The 15,253-nt window shown below is 29.7% G+C and overlaps 1 protein-coding gene across 1 annotated transcript in view; it reads right to left on the bottom strand.

Moving 5' to 3' along the window:
• The window catches only part of LOC119688809 (protein phosphatase 1 regulatory subunit 37-like), a 20,569-nt gene that overhangs the window by 5,023 nt on the left and 293 nt on the right, over positions 1–15,253 (bottom strand). The gene's annotated exons all lie outside the window — the stretch shown is intronic.

Raw genomic sequence — 15,253 nt, 5'->3', positions numbered from 1 at the left:
TAAGTTTCCTAAAGTCCTGGTAAATGCGAAATCATTCATTCAATAATACACAAAAGTAAGGCAACCAAATAACAAATAAACAAACAAGTTAGCAATACATATTTGCTCACACAATTGCACAAATATACAAACAAACTAACAAACAAACAAACAAACAAACAGATATTGTTTTAAACTCGTTAATATACGCAAATTTGAATATAATACGTTCACCCGTAAAACTCATATTAACTTTTCATATAGAAAAGCCAGGAAATTTTATAAGAACAAAAGACTATCCTCCTCCTCCGAAAGTGGTGGCTCTTGCTGTCTCTTGCTGCCTCTTGCTGCCTCTTGCTGCCTCTTTCACAAATTTTCAGCCCACCAGACTTTCATTTATTTGAAAAGCGAGCATTTAAATAAAATTAACTCATATCAACATTTCGCAAAATGTTGGGAAATGAATTCTCAAAGGGAAAGGACACGCATCACCAAATCGCTGGATTGAATTCATATTTATGCGGAATTTTCCGAGATTGAGCTTAAACGTGTGAGTGGTAGAGAAAGTACAGTGCGATGCCAGTGTTGGAATTGGAATTGGAGTTGGTAGTGTTGAAGTATGAATTAGTGTCCCAGCTATCATTTAGTGCATATTTTATGTGATTTATTGCACAAAAATGTTTTCATGTCCTCAAACGAACAAACATTTCCAAATCGGAGAGTGTGTAGCTTTAATTCGATGATCCTAATGAATGCTTAAGCTAGAAAATTTTACCATAACGACATTTATATGAAACATTAATATATCACAAATCCTGCATTCATGAAAACTTGACAATTTCAGCTTCAGTTTGTTTATCGGAATTTGCACTGATGATATTACAAAGGACATTCAGGATTTAGTATATATGTACATAGTGAATAAGGACTCAAAGTTAATAGGATTATATTGCAAAAATTTAAAAAAAAAAGAAAATAAAATGTAAAAACATCAATATTTATGTAATTTATTTAATTTATATTATTTAATATAATATTATTGATTTATGACCGCCTTATATGTTTTCAAAAACAGTTGTAATAATACTCCGCACTGAGGAAGAAGTCACACAAGCCTCGAAATGTCGGCGATATTTCTATATGTAGAGGTAAGTAGAAGCCTTTTTGAAAAACAGAAACAGTTCACAAAAAGAGAACTTACAACAACACTAAATTATTGATTTTAATCTGACCAGCAATCAAAAAAGAATTGGTCTCAAAATTTGTTATTAAACTTTTATATTAAATTGATATTTAACGTCCGGTTTGAGAAAACAAACAAGATTATTAATATTAACTATTGTTTTCAATAGAGAGGTACCTTTAAGAGTAGTGAATTGGAACAACAAATATTTTTATTAATTTTAATTAATTGAATTTTTGGCTGACCATACAACTGTTTCGAATATTGCCAAATAGCCATCATCAGTGGTCTTTTTGTTTAATTATTTATTATATTTAATTATTCGTAAATAATTTTTTGAGACTGCAATTATCAAGGGTTGAACTCATGCCCTGCTAAATTTGAAGATAGAGCCAGTGTTCATTCAACTGACTCAACTGATTCAAAGCCGTATATAATTTGTATGTTTGAACTTGAAGTTTTGTTAATTTGCTGTTAAAGTTCATTAACAAATTCAATTGTTGTGTTATATTAGAACGAAATCATAAAGCAACTGTAAAATTAATTAATTAATTATATTTTTATTTTAAAATGTTATTTATAATATTATTTAATATTTATTGCATGATTTTATTACTCTTTATTGTATATAGAATTCAATCTATACCTATACATAATCTAATCTATAGATATCTAATACAAATGAAAAATTTTTTGATAAATTGAAATAATTAATAGAGGTATACTTCAGTTCTCGAGTCGGATTAAAGATTTAATAATTTTTGTTAAAATAAAAATAATTGTAGTCTATAAAATTATAAATGAACTAATAAACTATGACCATTAGTTAAATAAACCGTATTTGTGTTGGAGATTTCAGTCCAATTTTTTTTGCAATAAATTGTTGGATCTTGCCTTTAAGTGGGATATACAATATATTATTATGTATTATACAATGTAATATTATATATTACACAATATAATATTACATACTGTACAATATAGATTTCATTACATATTAATGGAAATTACTGATCAGAGAACAAGTAATTTTGCATCAGTCACCCGAAGCGTAGTCGGAAAAATAACGCGTAAGCCATCAAAAATGTTAGCTAACGAGATGCAATGAAATACCTGAACCTCACTTTTGTCAAAAAATAAATTTGGAAACATCAGATTAAGCTAAGAAAAGCTCACTAATTCTATATACATTTTAATCCCTCTAAAAAAGCAAACACATGAGCCCGAAAAAAAGTGCTGATCTATTAGCAAGTCATTAACTTTTATTGCTTTTAGTAAGGTAGATAAGTTCACGACCATGTATTTTCCACAAAAATCCAAAACGGCGCTCAAAGAAAAATTTACTAATACTTAGTCAGAAAGTTACATATGTTACGTAGAGGTCTCTCTATTGAAACCCTTACTAAAAACATAGAGGTCAGAGTATCCAAGTTACCATACCAGTAGTGTCGCTTAAAAGAATTCCGTACAGCAGTATTTAAAAAAAAATGATTTCAGAATAAAAATAGGGTTTGCTAGGTTCTTTCACAGTAGATGAAATGATGCACATCCATAGGATAGTGTAGCGGATTTCGAGTTAATTCATATTCCACTATTCATATAAAAAAATTAATAATTGGTAATCATGTGGAAGCAGCGTAGTTTTTCAAATAAATTATAGTTTTAACATATCTTCATATAGAGATATATAGCCATATAGTGACTTTTTGGTCCCTCCATAGTTATTTGCGAGTTCTTATTGTTCCAGATGCTACAGTTTAGTTTGCTGTCATAGCCAACAAAAAGAAAAATAAACGTCGTCATTGAGAGGAATTTAGGACTTTAACCATTTAAATACATTTAGCGATTATTTGAGCGACCCAAATTGTAAAATATCATCTCTTCAACTAAATGCTTGAAAAAGGAAAGTTTATTGTCACTGTGAAACCAATCTTGAGGTTATGAAATCAATATAAAGGTTATATATAACGTTACAATATTTTTTTTCTTTGATTTTTGAATAAAAATGAAAAGAGGATTTAATGTGTCTTCAATGAAAATATTTGTAATTTTCTTAGCGAAAGTTTTTAATTGAAAATTTTTTAATTGCTGTAAGCTTTATTGAACTAGACTCACTCTTAAATCAATGAAGCACAAACGGATGGAACTGACTGACGCACAACACGCCCGAGAGACACATCACACACGTTTCGATGCATCGATGTATGGATACAATAATTTCATCCGAATCGAAATGTGTTGACTTCACTTCCGGCATTCAGAATAATTTCCGCTTTCACAAATTGAAATAAAAGTGTAATTTCACGTAAAGTTTACAACTTCATTTTGTTTTTTAACTTTTATCTCGATAATTTAGGGTTCCACGGTACGAGCAAGGGCATCGCCCAATAAAGCTTATATATTTTTGCGGTATTCAAACTTACATTTCGAATTATTCGGAAAACTATTCACATTCAAAAATTTAACGTTTGTGTGATTTATTATATTTAATTAATTAATTTTAAATAATTTTAAAGTTTTTGCAATATTGCATTGGGGATTCCATTGCCTTTGCAAGTGGTTGGCTCCGCACAGCTTCATTTTTCGAGCAATAAATTTTGTTGTAAGTGCGTCCGATAAGTTATATATTGAATATATTCAAAATTATTTTTAACACATTTCAATTTAAAACAAATTTGATTCATTGAATCGAGCAATTTGCTCTCACACCTCCGCCTCTTACTATGCACTAAAGCGGAGTTAATTAAAATGGATGGTGATATGAAAGGAAGTAATATAAACTTTCACTGATGGATGTAATTTATATAAAAACTCTACCATATGAATTAAATACAATTATTATTATTCTTACATTTCTAACTGTATATAACATAATAATTAAATAATAAAAAAAGTAGAATATATAATAATAGTATATTAAATTAAATATTATATAGTATTGGTGCGCCGATTATAATCTTAACTCTTGAATTAAATAAGCTTAATTTTCTGCAACTGTAAACTAAAACAGAGAGTGATCCGAAAGCATATCGCTATTTTTTTGAATATTTTTATTTTATTTATTTTAATGACGATTCGTAAATATGACTATATCATTTACGGCAAGATCTATGCAATATACTAAAATAAAAGTTTGATCGAGAGGTCAGCATCAAAAGTGTTTTATTTACGCATATAGGTATATAAACTGATGCCCATTATTAATACAACGACTCCCCCAATGTCTCCATCACAGGACTCTGACACCCCTGTTATCCTTCTCTTCAACCGCTGCTCTCGTGATTTTGGTTACAGAGTCGATCAATAGTCTGATCTCCGCATTTGCATCATAATCCCGTCTCATCTACTACACCCATTCAATCTGTGTTATACTTATGCTTTTCGGCTTAGATAAACCGAGTCCGCAACGTATTAAGTTTCTCGCACACATTTCTCTCCCCTGATAACTGAAATAAAATTTGCACATTGCTGTGGAAATATTCTTCATTTATTCCTTAGAGGTTCAAGAGGTTTAGTGGGTTCACGTCTCACTTGTGACCGGATAAAAAAAGATTACAACGATTCCCAATAATATAGCGCATTAGTGTTCTACATTTTTAGGAAAATGATTTGCCCATGACGGAATTCAAATGAAATAGTGCGTGATACTATGTTAGTATTAGTTATTATAAAAACTCTTTATCATTTAAACACCACAATTAGAATAAATTTTTTGTATTTGGTACCATAGAATATTCCGACGAAATAATACCAAACACAATATTTCAGAAATCAGAACAGAACTGGGTTTTCAGCAGCAGTAGTTCAAAAAGTTATGTCTTAAATTAATAAAAATCCGTGCAACAAAAGAAAATAAATAGCTTTATAAGCTTATAAGCTTTATAAGTCCCAAGAATAATGAAATGCCATTGATGCTTAAAAAAGACCTACATTCAGAAAAATTCGTTTTTCGTTTGCAGATCTATTTATATGTATATGTATATGTATATTTGGAGAAAAAATTACTGCAAACAATAATATTACTTTCTGATAACAACAACATTGCTTTTAAAGTATTCAAAAAAGTTGTGGAAAATGGGCTTTAGCAGATCTGCAATTAGTGTCCTTACTAGAGTATTAACGTTGCCTTGAATTTATGTACCGATGTTTCAACTGTGGGCTATTCCAACATGTGGATTGTTGGGAAGTTGCGATGATGGATAGAACATATGATTTACCAATTTTTTTTTTATTTTTGTTATTAAAAAATACAGACGATATGAATTTAACGTCTTACAGACGGCGAACTGACTGGAACTCTTTTATTTTATCTGGAACAGTAAATGGTTAAACAAAGATAAAACATAGAGATAAAAACGATTAATGTAACCCGTCTCACCTAGAACATATGTGAACGCCACGGACTTTAATTGAGATACTTTCAATCTTCTTCCTACTGTTGATTAACAACACCTCTGTTTTAGTAGCGTTCCAATTCCTAGCAAGGACATCACAATTGTCATTAGATAGGTGCTATTGGAGCATAGGTGCAGCAATTGAGCATAGGAGTATTTGCTGAAATATTTCTGTAACATATACTGCCGGAAATGATTTATGCCATTGAATCCATTAAATTTTTTATCAACTTATTATCGACATGTGTTGTTTTTTTTCTAAATTTGAAATTTAAATTCTCTGAAGGGATAAAACTCATTGCATGGGTTATTGGTTTCCAATATTTCCTTACCGGGATACAAATTTCGTATAGCATGTCGTCATAATAATATAAAGGGATTTATCTAGGTAGTTAGGAAAAGTTATTACTTTCATTCCCTTAATTAAGAAACTATTTTTAAGTTATTGTAAGACTATTTATTTTGAATGTACATGTAATTATGAACCTATGATGAAATCAATGCAAAAATTATTTCAGGATAATATCTTCCTAAGAACTTATTATCATATCTAATATAAGAAAGCCATCATATAGAAAATATCTTGGGTCAATGTAACAAAATGCATTTGCATCGAAGAAAAAAAATAAATAAATGAAAAATAAATGAGAAATAAAAGAAAAATAAAAGAAAAATTGAAGTAAAGGGCAAAAGGTAAAAGGAAAACACCTGCTTGACGTTTTCGATCATTATTTTAATATTTTCCTGGATTATTTTTTACTACTTTTGAATGCCGAAAACTTCCGCCTCAAGAATTTCATCGCCACATTAATAGTCAGTGGACGTCTTCAATATTTCTTGGATAATATCCCACGCTCCTGCTCAAGTGCTTGGCTTTTAACGACGATTAGGCTGGCTGCATAAGCTGGCAATAATAACGCCCGCATTACAACAATTATTGCATGATGAAATTTTCGAATTCCAAATAAATTTATTCAATATTGGGAAGGAGCACTTGGTGAATCTAATCACGTTTACGGTAAACTCGAATTTTGTCACCGAACAATAACCGCAGCTAAAGTAGAAGATTTTCTCTGTATTTTTGGGTTTTTTTCGGGTTTCTTTTTGGCACTGGAAAATTTATTGGCGTTATAAATTCGAGTGTGTGGAAGTTGTGACCAAGGGTGTGAAGCCGCGCGCACGTAATTATGTGTGAGACACATACTCGGATTTATGTTGTTTTATTTATGGACAATTTTAATTAGAGAAACGATTGGTTTGGGTATTGCGTTGTTATTTTTGCTAAAGACCGCCTAATTACAATGAAATTAATATTAATTTAAACAAATTACAATAGTGCTTGAGCAGGGGAACCAATCAATGAAAATCAGTGCAGAGTCCAAACTCTACCCTTTGAGTTTCTGAAAATTGTACTTGTAATGTTTTTGTACTTTAACTTTAAGCCGACAAATTTATTTGTACTTTATAAGAGCTTAGACAAGTTCTAAGTTTATACACTTGTAAAACATAAATTCCATTGTTTCAATTAGAAAGTTTGATTAGCTTAATTACAAATAAAAACTTTTAAAAATATTTTTTACCTTTAACCTTTACACATTTACAAAAGAGCATTGATTTTTGAGTCAGAAAATGGGTTTGATTATTATTCCTTAGTAACTTTTATTACTAATTAGTAAATAACACATTAGAATTAGATCTGCAGCGATGGTGAATTTAGCTTTCACTAAAGTCATATATATATATACATATAATAATACAACCCTATAGTTTTCATATTGAAAACATATATGTTAGTCAATAATATGATAATATGTGAAGCTCCAGCGCTTCAGCGTTTCAGCGCTCCAGCCTCCAGCGCTTAGTATCCCAAAACAGAAGTTAGCAGCTTAAAATTCGTTATTTTCTGAGCTAGTAGAGGCATTGAAATGATATTTTCCTAAAGCTTTGTTTTTAAGATGGTTTTTCTAATTTTAGCCCAATCGGCCTTTCGGAACCCTTAGAAATGTTGGGCCAAAAATGTTGCATTTTTAAATTTTCTTAGTTTTCACAAAAATTATAATGTAACTTTAAATCAGTTTATATATATGTGTATATATATTATGTCATGGTATGTTAGATATATATTTATATAGGGATTTTTTTAAGCTGCAACATAACTTAAAATGTTTCTACAAGGCAACAGTAGTATCATTCTTTATCGATACTATCGATATCGATATAAACCATAAACCACTTATATATATTACATGGTTTACGGTTTATATATACGGTTAATATATTTACATATATATATAAATATATATATCACCGAAGCAATACTGATCTTCTAAATATTTCATGGTAAGGGTATCATTTTAAAGACTACAAAACACTATAAATAACTTCTGCTAAGTATGTTACAGATGGCAAGCAGATGGTTTATAATACAACTACATATTGTTCTGCTATAATAATACCCATTCCGTATCAATACTTTTTACTCTACTATTATTTAAGAAATAGAAAAACTTGATCAGTTCTCTTGTTTTAAAGGCTCATTAAGATAGTAAAATTGATTTATGGAAGTGTTAAGTTTCTTAGAAAATCTCTTCACCGTCATAAACTTTTGTTCAACTTTAATCTGGACGAGCGCACACTTTCTGTTTATGCGAAATTCAACTTTCTATTTTATGTGTAATGAAATCAAACTGAAATCTTCTGGAAAAACTGATAGACATTGTTACTTTCTTTTTATTTCTCCGCAGCACAGCATGAGGTGTAGCGTAAAGTGTACTCTACTCGAGCTAAATTATTATTTCACAACGTTCTGTTTATGCCATAGATTATAGTTGTTGTGATTACCAGGAACTTGAACAATTTTAGCAAATCCCTTCGAGTACATAATAAAGATGATGCATTCGAAATAACGCCACCCTTCCGTTATCCCGCACTACCCACATTCAACACCACCGTTATTGATACCGCCACAGGTCAGCACGTGTGCTGCATTAGATCCGTTCCATTTCCAACAAAGCAGTGAGCAGTGCATGCGTTCATTTTGATGACCCTGTATGTGCACTTTTGATTATGTTTTGATTTCGTAATAAAAAGTGTACTGGCACATCCCCTTTGGCCACAGAATTTAATGTTTGCATCCAGGAAAGTGCAAAAATGCAATTGACTTGAACTAATCCTAAAATTATCGCGCAACAACATTTTGTGCTCTCCGTGTTGAGAACATTAGAAAATTTCGCGCTAGAAGATTAATGATTTGTAGCATAACGCCGGGACATCGTCCTTTGTGTCATCTTTTTTGGATGCTTTTAAACATTATTTCATGCATTTTGTCTTACTGCGAACGTCACCAATGCACACTTTAAACATTTGTAAATATTTATTTTGTATAATGCTTTGGATTGCCTTATCAGTTGCCCTAATATTTTATTCCTTTATTCCTTATTCCGCTATCGCTATTAGTACTTTCCTGAACTTTAAGGTTTGGACTTATAATAAAAAATTTCAACATTTGGGAAAATTTCAACAAATAATCTTTACTTCTTGTTTAAGTTTGTAAATTCTTTGCAATACCAATAAAACGCTAAGAGAATATATAGATTTATGATATTTTAACAAACTCTTATTAATCAAGAAATATTATAACTTATTATCTTAAATAAAACCTTCAACTCTTTTCTTGAAGAATTTCGCTGATCACGTCTAAAAATTTTAATTTTTTAATTATTTAAGTTGTTTTATTTATCCATATATTATATATTTTATAAATTAATAAAAATAATTTTAATATTATTATCCAGTAATAACTTATCAACAATTCTATAAATTAATTAAAAAATCTATGATTTTAAATTGTAATAAGGCGCCTTTAATATTTATATAATATTTAAATAGAAAATAATATAATAAAAATGTTAACATAAAAGTACTATGCAGTGGCTCTAAAAGCTAACGTCGAAACCCCGGTAACGGATTGTTATGGCTAAATAAGTTACTCACTTAAATATGTTTCCGAGAGTTCAAGGGTTAAGCTAGAATGGCATTGCTGTGCATCACAATTAACTTAAGCACAATTTTTGGCTCGTTGTGATATTATCAATTATTCAATAATCGACTGTTAGACTTAAAAGATCATCATGGAGTTAGAAATTCTAAGAATGTAGCGCGTAATAGTGTACCGTGGAAAAGACTCGATTCGACCCATTTAAGTCAAAGAGAAAAAACTAGAAGTAAAGTATGTAAACAAAATCTCTATATCCACCCCTGTCCTGTACAAAAAATGGCATCTTATGCTGACTTTCTGTAATAACGGATCGCACCCTCATTAGCCGAGGTCGACCTGTTCAAACATTGCCCACACTTTCTTGTGATATAATTGTCTTACTTTCGTATGATTGCTTTATTCAACTTTATTTTTGTTAACGTTCACTTTCATTTCTGGATTTCGGTTCTGATAGGCATATCATTATGGGTTTTCCTATCATTTTATACATTTTCTGGACATGCAAGATATACGATCCTAGATTTTACAAATAACCATATAATTAAAATACCTTAGAAACCTAATAGAGTAATGAGGAATCTAAATCCATTAATGCGTAATGAAATTAAAAAATTTGAGATCCATTCAGGTCCTAAAGCTGAAAGTTTATTGTTCTCTTGAAAGTAGATTAGATTGTCATGTCTAACCAATTTTAAGTTTATATAAGAAGCATCTAATTTTTGTTTCTCTTTATGGAAAATGTTCATATCTTGTAAAACATTTTTAAAATTTGGTTCGTCTTAGCTACATTATATATTTTAAATATCGTGATGAATTTAATATATTAAAAAAAACCATAAACCGTCAACAAACATTTGTGTAATTACCAACTAGAAATAATTAATTACCATTCCCACTATAAATACTATAATAGATAGAAATGGGTCTTAATGTATACATATAAGCAAGAAGGAAAAAATATAAAGAAGTACAATTAATTGACAGACTTACTATAAAAAGAGAGATTTGGGGAAATAAAGAAAGAAGGATAACTAGAATAAATAATAAATAAGAAGAATAAATAATATAAAATAATATTATTAATATTTGGGTAGTGCAAATATTTTAAAAGTGGCTTGGAACTATTAGTTTTCCTGATTGTTGGTTGCAATGGTAGGTCAGCAGATATTAAGCCACTATAGGTATATAATCAGCGATCAATAGTCGTTTTACTTTTATATTCTTTGCAAGAAATCTTAAGAGATGGCTTGATAAAAGACTTGTAGAGCGTGATTTTTGTTTATTAAGAGAGGTCTTTATTTCTCAATTGTCTTCTTAGCCCGAAGTAACATCTGTTGGCAAAAGTGATTCTTCGTTGAATCTGTAGATCGCCGTAATTTTTGGTATTTACGCTAAACAAATTCTTTTATCACTTCGAACTTATAATTGTCAAAACTGAAGTGGGTCCAAAGACGCTCAGGAGATTTATTTGTTGAGATAAAGTAGCTTGTTTAAAAATCCATAAATATATAATAAATTGTTGGAAAAGCTAATTTGAATAAAACCTTCAAATTTAAAATTGACTTTATTTGTTTGTATTATATATATGAGTGGTGGAGTACTAAATTTATGAGTGTTGATTTATGAGAACATAATTTTTTAATTGTCAATTTGATTTCTTACATTATTTCAGTCACAAAAAATTAATCATTTTTTTTAAAAATATTTTGCAACTCAGTTTTTTTATGTCGAAAAAAAAACAATACATTTTATGACATTTCCCTTGTCACAAACTAATAATGGATTGAACGATTTGCCGTCAAAAAATTGCTGACAAGATATACTCGTATATGATGTAGAGTTCTAAGAATCAGTTTTAAGTCAAAGAAACACTGCCTTAGACTAGTATCTGCCCACCAGCAATTCGAATTTCACACTCAACACGTACGCATAGATATCATGTGTGAGTTTCGATAAGCAAATGAGGTTGAGAGATTATTGAAGTTGTTTTCACTTGTATCTGCAAGATACTTTTGATTAAAGTAATGTTGTGTGGGCAGTTAATGAATAAAATTTTTTTTTTGAAACTATTATTGTAATCCCTTCTCTGTTTTTTTAAGATAAATCATGTTTATAGCATTGAGTAATGTTTTTGTTCCTGAAATTTCGCTGTGTTAATTAAATCATAAAAATGAGTCATCCAAGAAGATGCTGAATCTGATTTGTGACAGAATTGAATGATAAAATAGAATCAATAAATGCTTTTAAAGCGATTTGCATAAATATACAATTGTTATTGGCTTATAAATTTCATTGTGAAACTTCTAAGTTTGAAATATTTTTATTTCAATGCCTTTTCTCTCTGACCTTTTCCAGAATATCAGAACATCGCTTTTCTTTAACACAACATAAGTTAATCTCTCAGCATTTAGCATCTCTTCATGCGATGAGACATAAAACACTAAATAATAGTTCTTGAGTACTTTACAAAACGGCATTAAGAGATACTAAAACGCTTTACGGTATCGTATTTACGACACAAAGACCAAAACATATGCGTAATTCGGTGGACTCCATTTGAACTATGCGAGACAGAATGGAAAACGTAAATATGGAAAGACCGAATTAGCTGTATTCATGTCGAGTGAAAGTATTTTTGACATTTTTATATTATTTTTTCATACTTTTGATAAATTCAACGCATTTGTAGAAAAAATAAAACATTTTCGGTTTTAAGTTGAAAATGATTGATGGCGGCAACGTTAAATTGTATTGCTTTGTTTGCTTTTGAATTGCTAGCAAAGTAGCACCGAAATTAGTCGCACTCCGTACATGTCGACTGACATTAGATCGACATTTCTGATCAACAATGCCGCGGTTAAAAATAACCGCAAAGCACGTTTTTATTGTTTAAACGTTTTTGTTGTTTTTTTTCTTTTTTTGAGGTTATGTACAAATAAAAGAAGCCTAACGAATTTCTCTTAATCAAGTGATCCATTTTTTTTAATCGAAAAGCAACTGATTGTAGTGATATTGTTGTATAGATACTCGTATTGTTTTCATTTTTTCGCTAATTTATTATATATTATATTATTAAAATTAATAGAAATATTAATTAACAAAGAATCAGACATTATAAACTGTGCTACATCATCTATGCTACATCATCTATCACATAGTACGAAGTGATTTTCTTTAACAAATTCTTATTGAAAAGAGTTTGAATACATTTTCCTATCATTTCTGGAAATAAATGAAAATAGAATAAGAATATTCCATCTAGAGATACAACTATGTTTCATGAATGAAGTAGATGCAGAGGAGGCCGTAGGATAAAAATAAGAATAATAAGAAGAATAAAGAGAAGAAAAAGAAAAAGAAGAAACAAAATAAAAAGAAGAAAAAGAAGATAATGATGATGAAGAAGAAGATGAAAATTAGAATAAAAGGAGAAGAAGTAGAAGAAAAAGAAGTAGATGAAAAAGAAGAAGTAAACGAAAAAGAAAAAGAAGAAAAAAAAGAAGTACAAGAAAAAGAAGTACAAGAAAAAGAAGTACAAGAAAAAGAAGTACAAGAAAAAGAAAAAGAAAAAAAAAAGAAAAAGATAAAGAAGAAGTAAAAGGTGTATAAGAAAAAGAATTAGAAATAGAAGCAAAAAAGTAGAAGAAAAGAAGAAAAAAGAAGAAGAGGTAGTAAGTAGTAGAAGAAGAAGATGATGATGATGAAGAAGAACAAGTAGGTGAAAATTAAAATTAGAAGAAGAGGAAGCAGAAGAAAAAGATGATGATGAATAAGAAAAAGAAGTTGTAGTAGTAGATAAAAATGAAGAAGAAAATTAATATTGCTGTATTCAATTCGATTACGTTATTAAAACTAGTCCATTAATGGAAGTGCACGTAAAATTGTGTCAGCAAAAACTACGACTTTACTGTCTAATAAGTTTCTAGCTATTCTGGCATATCAGTAATGATTAGTGACTATTTCGGATGGAGAACAAAATCGCAAGAAGAACAAAATTTTTTACTCTGTAGTAAATGCTCCTCAGTATATACAACTTAAATATTCACTTCAATTAGATCCTTATTCCCGGAAACAAGAAACTTAACCAATCTATCAGGAAAAAGAGCAGCACATACATGAAGAATTTAAAACGATGTTTGATATAACTGTTTTAAAAATATGACTATAATGCATCAAACCCTTTAAGTTCAAGTTGTCATCTCTATAATAATTAATAGAATACTAGCAAAATGATCTTTTTTTTTTATTTTTTATTTCTTTGAATACTTTTTTCTTTCTTAATTATTCGATGTAAAGAGCGTGTTTATTGGATATGATTTGTATGGAACGATATACCATACCATATGTATATTATTACTATAGTATTTCAACTTTCAATTTTAAACTTCGATATCTGGAAAACTTAGGAAATATATAGAAATGAAAAACGTTGTTTAAAATGGGTAAATCGGCTTATATCTATCATTAGATTTGGGTTTCCGAGATTTAGGAATCGTGGAATAAGAAAAGATATTGATCAAAGGCTTTTGTTTTTAAAAAATATGTGGTAATATGAAGAAAAGAATTAGAATGATAATAAGAGTAATTTTTTTAAATAGAGACGAATAAGGTTTCTAATTTTTTTCGAAATTTAGGTATGCTTTCTAAAATTAACATAACTAAACAGAGCTTTTTAAAAAACTTTTTAAAAACTATTTTAAAAATGAAATAAATCCGGAAGATTATTCCTGCAATTTTTTAAATTAAATTTAAGCAATTAAAATTGTATTACCATTGAACCCAAGTAAAAATTTTGAATTCTTTTAAAATCATATAAATAATTCCGTCACACTGTAGTGTAATAAGTAGGTTTAACGTGTAAATTACCAGTATTAACTGCTTTCAGTCTTCTTGCTTAGATAGTTTTTGTGGTCTTCGTTCATTTGTAAAAAAAGTAGGGACGACATGTCATTTTAAACAAATTCGACTACCTGGTAAATGCCATAATTTGTAATGTGATGAATCTACAGAAAACCATTTAAATGAAACCTTTAACTTAGGTCTTAAGCCTTTAGCGTTTCTCTTCTTCACCTAGTGCGATCTTCTTGAGTTAGAAGCACTGCATAGTCGAGATGCAATGAATTCCAATGAAGATTAATTGTTTTGTTGCTGTTTTTCTATCGAAAAAAATCTTTTTCGTGGGCAAGTTTGTTTGTATAAGTAGGAAAATTTAGAAAAGATCTTAACCGAACTGCGGAGATAAGAAACACTTAAATTCAACGCTATATAATACTCTACGTATTACAGTATACATTAAGAGATTGGCTTGAGGGCAAACATTACTTGCTAGTTTATCGGAATATGTGTTTAGTCTTCACAGGCTGCTATGTTAGGTCAGCAAATGCAGCCACTTTGCATCAGCTGAGTATCATAAATATTTGTAGGTGTCAGAGTATCGAAGCGATTACACAATAAACTCATAAGATCGAAACTTGTAGATACTTGAAGTCGGATGCGAGTCGCTTATGGGTGAAGTGCTTAAGTGCCGTAATGAATCAAATTTTTTCAGCAGCCAAGTGACATTGAATTACTCGACAATAGAGTTTTCCCTTTTAGAGTAGAATGCATAATTAGTGTTAAAAGGCGTAGATTTCAATTGGTGCGGTTTTATGTTTTGTCTTGTATTCAAAAATTTTAATTGGATTTATTTTATAATTTAAA

The sequence above is a fragment of the Teleopsis dalmanni genome, chromosome X (assembly GCF_002237135.1).
Source record: "Teleopsis dalmanni isolate 2A chromosome X, ASM223713v2, whole genome shotgun sequence".
In the NCBI taxonomy this organism is placed as follows: Eukaryota; Metazoa; Arthropoda; class Insecta; order Diptera; family Diopsidae; genus Teleopsis; species Teleopsis dalmanni.
Note: the sequence above shows the minus strand (reverse complement) of the source record. Positions and strands in the feature narration are given on the sequence as shown.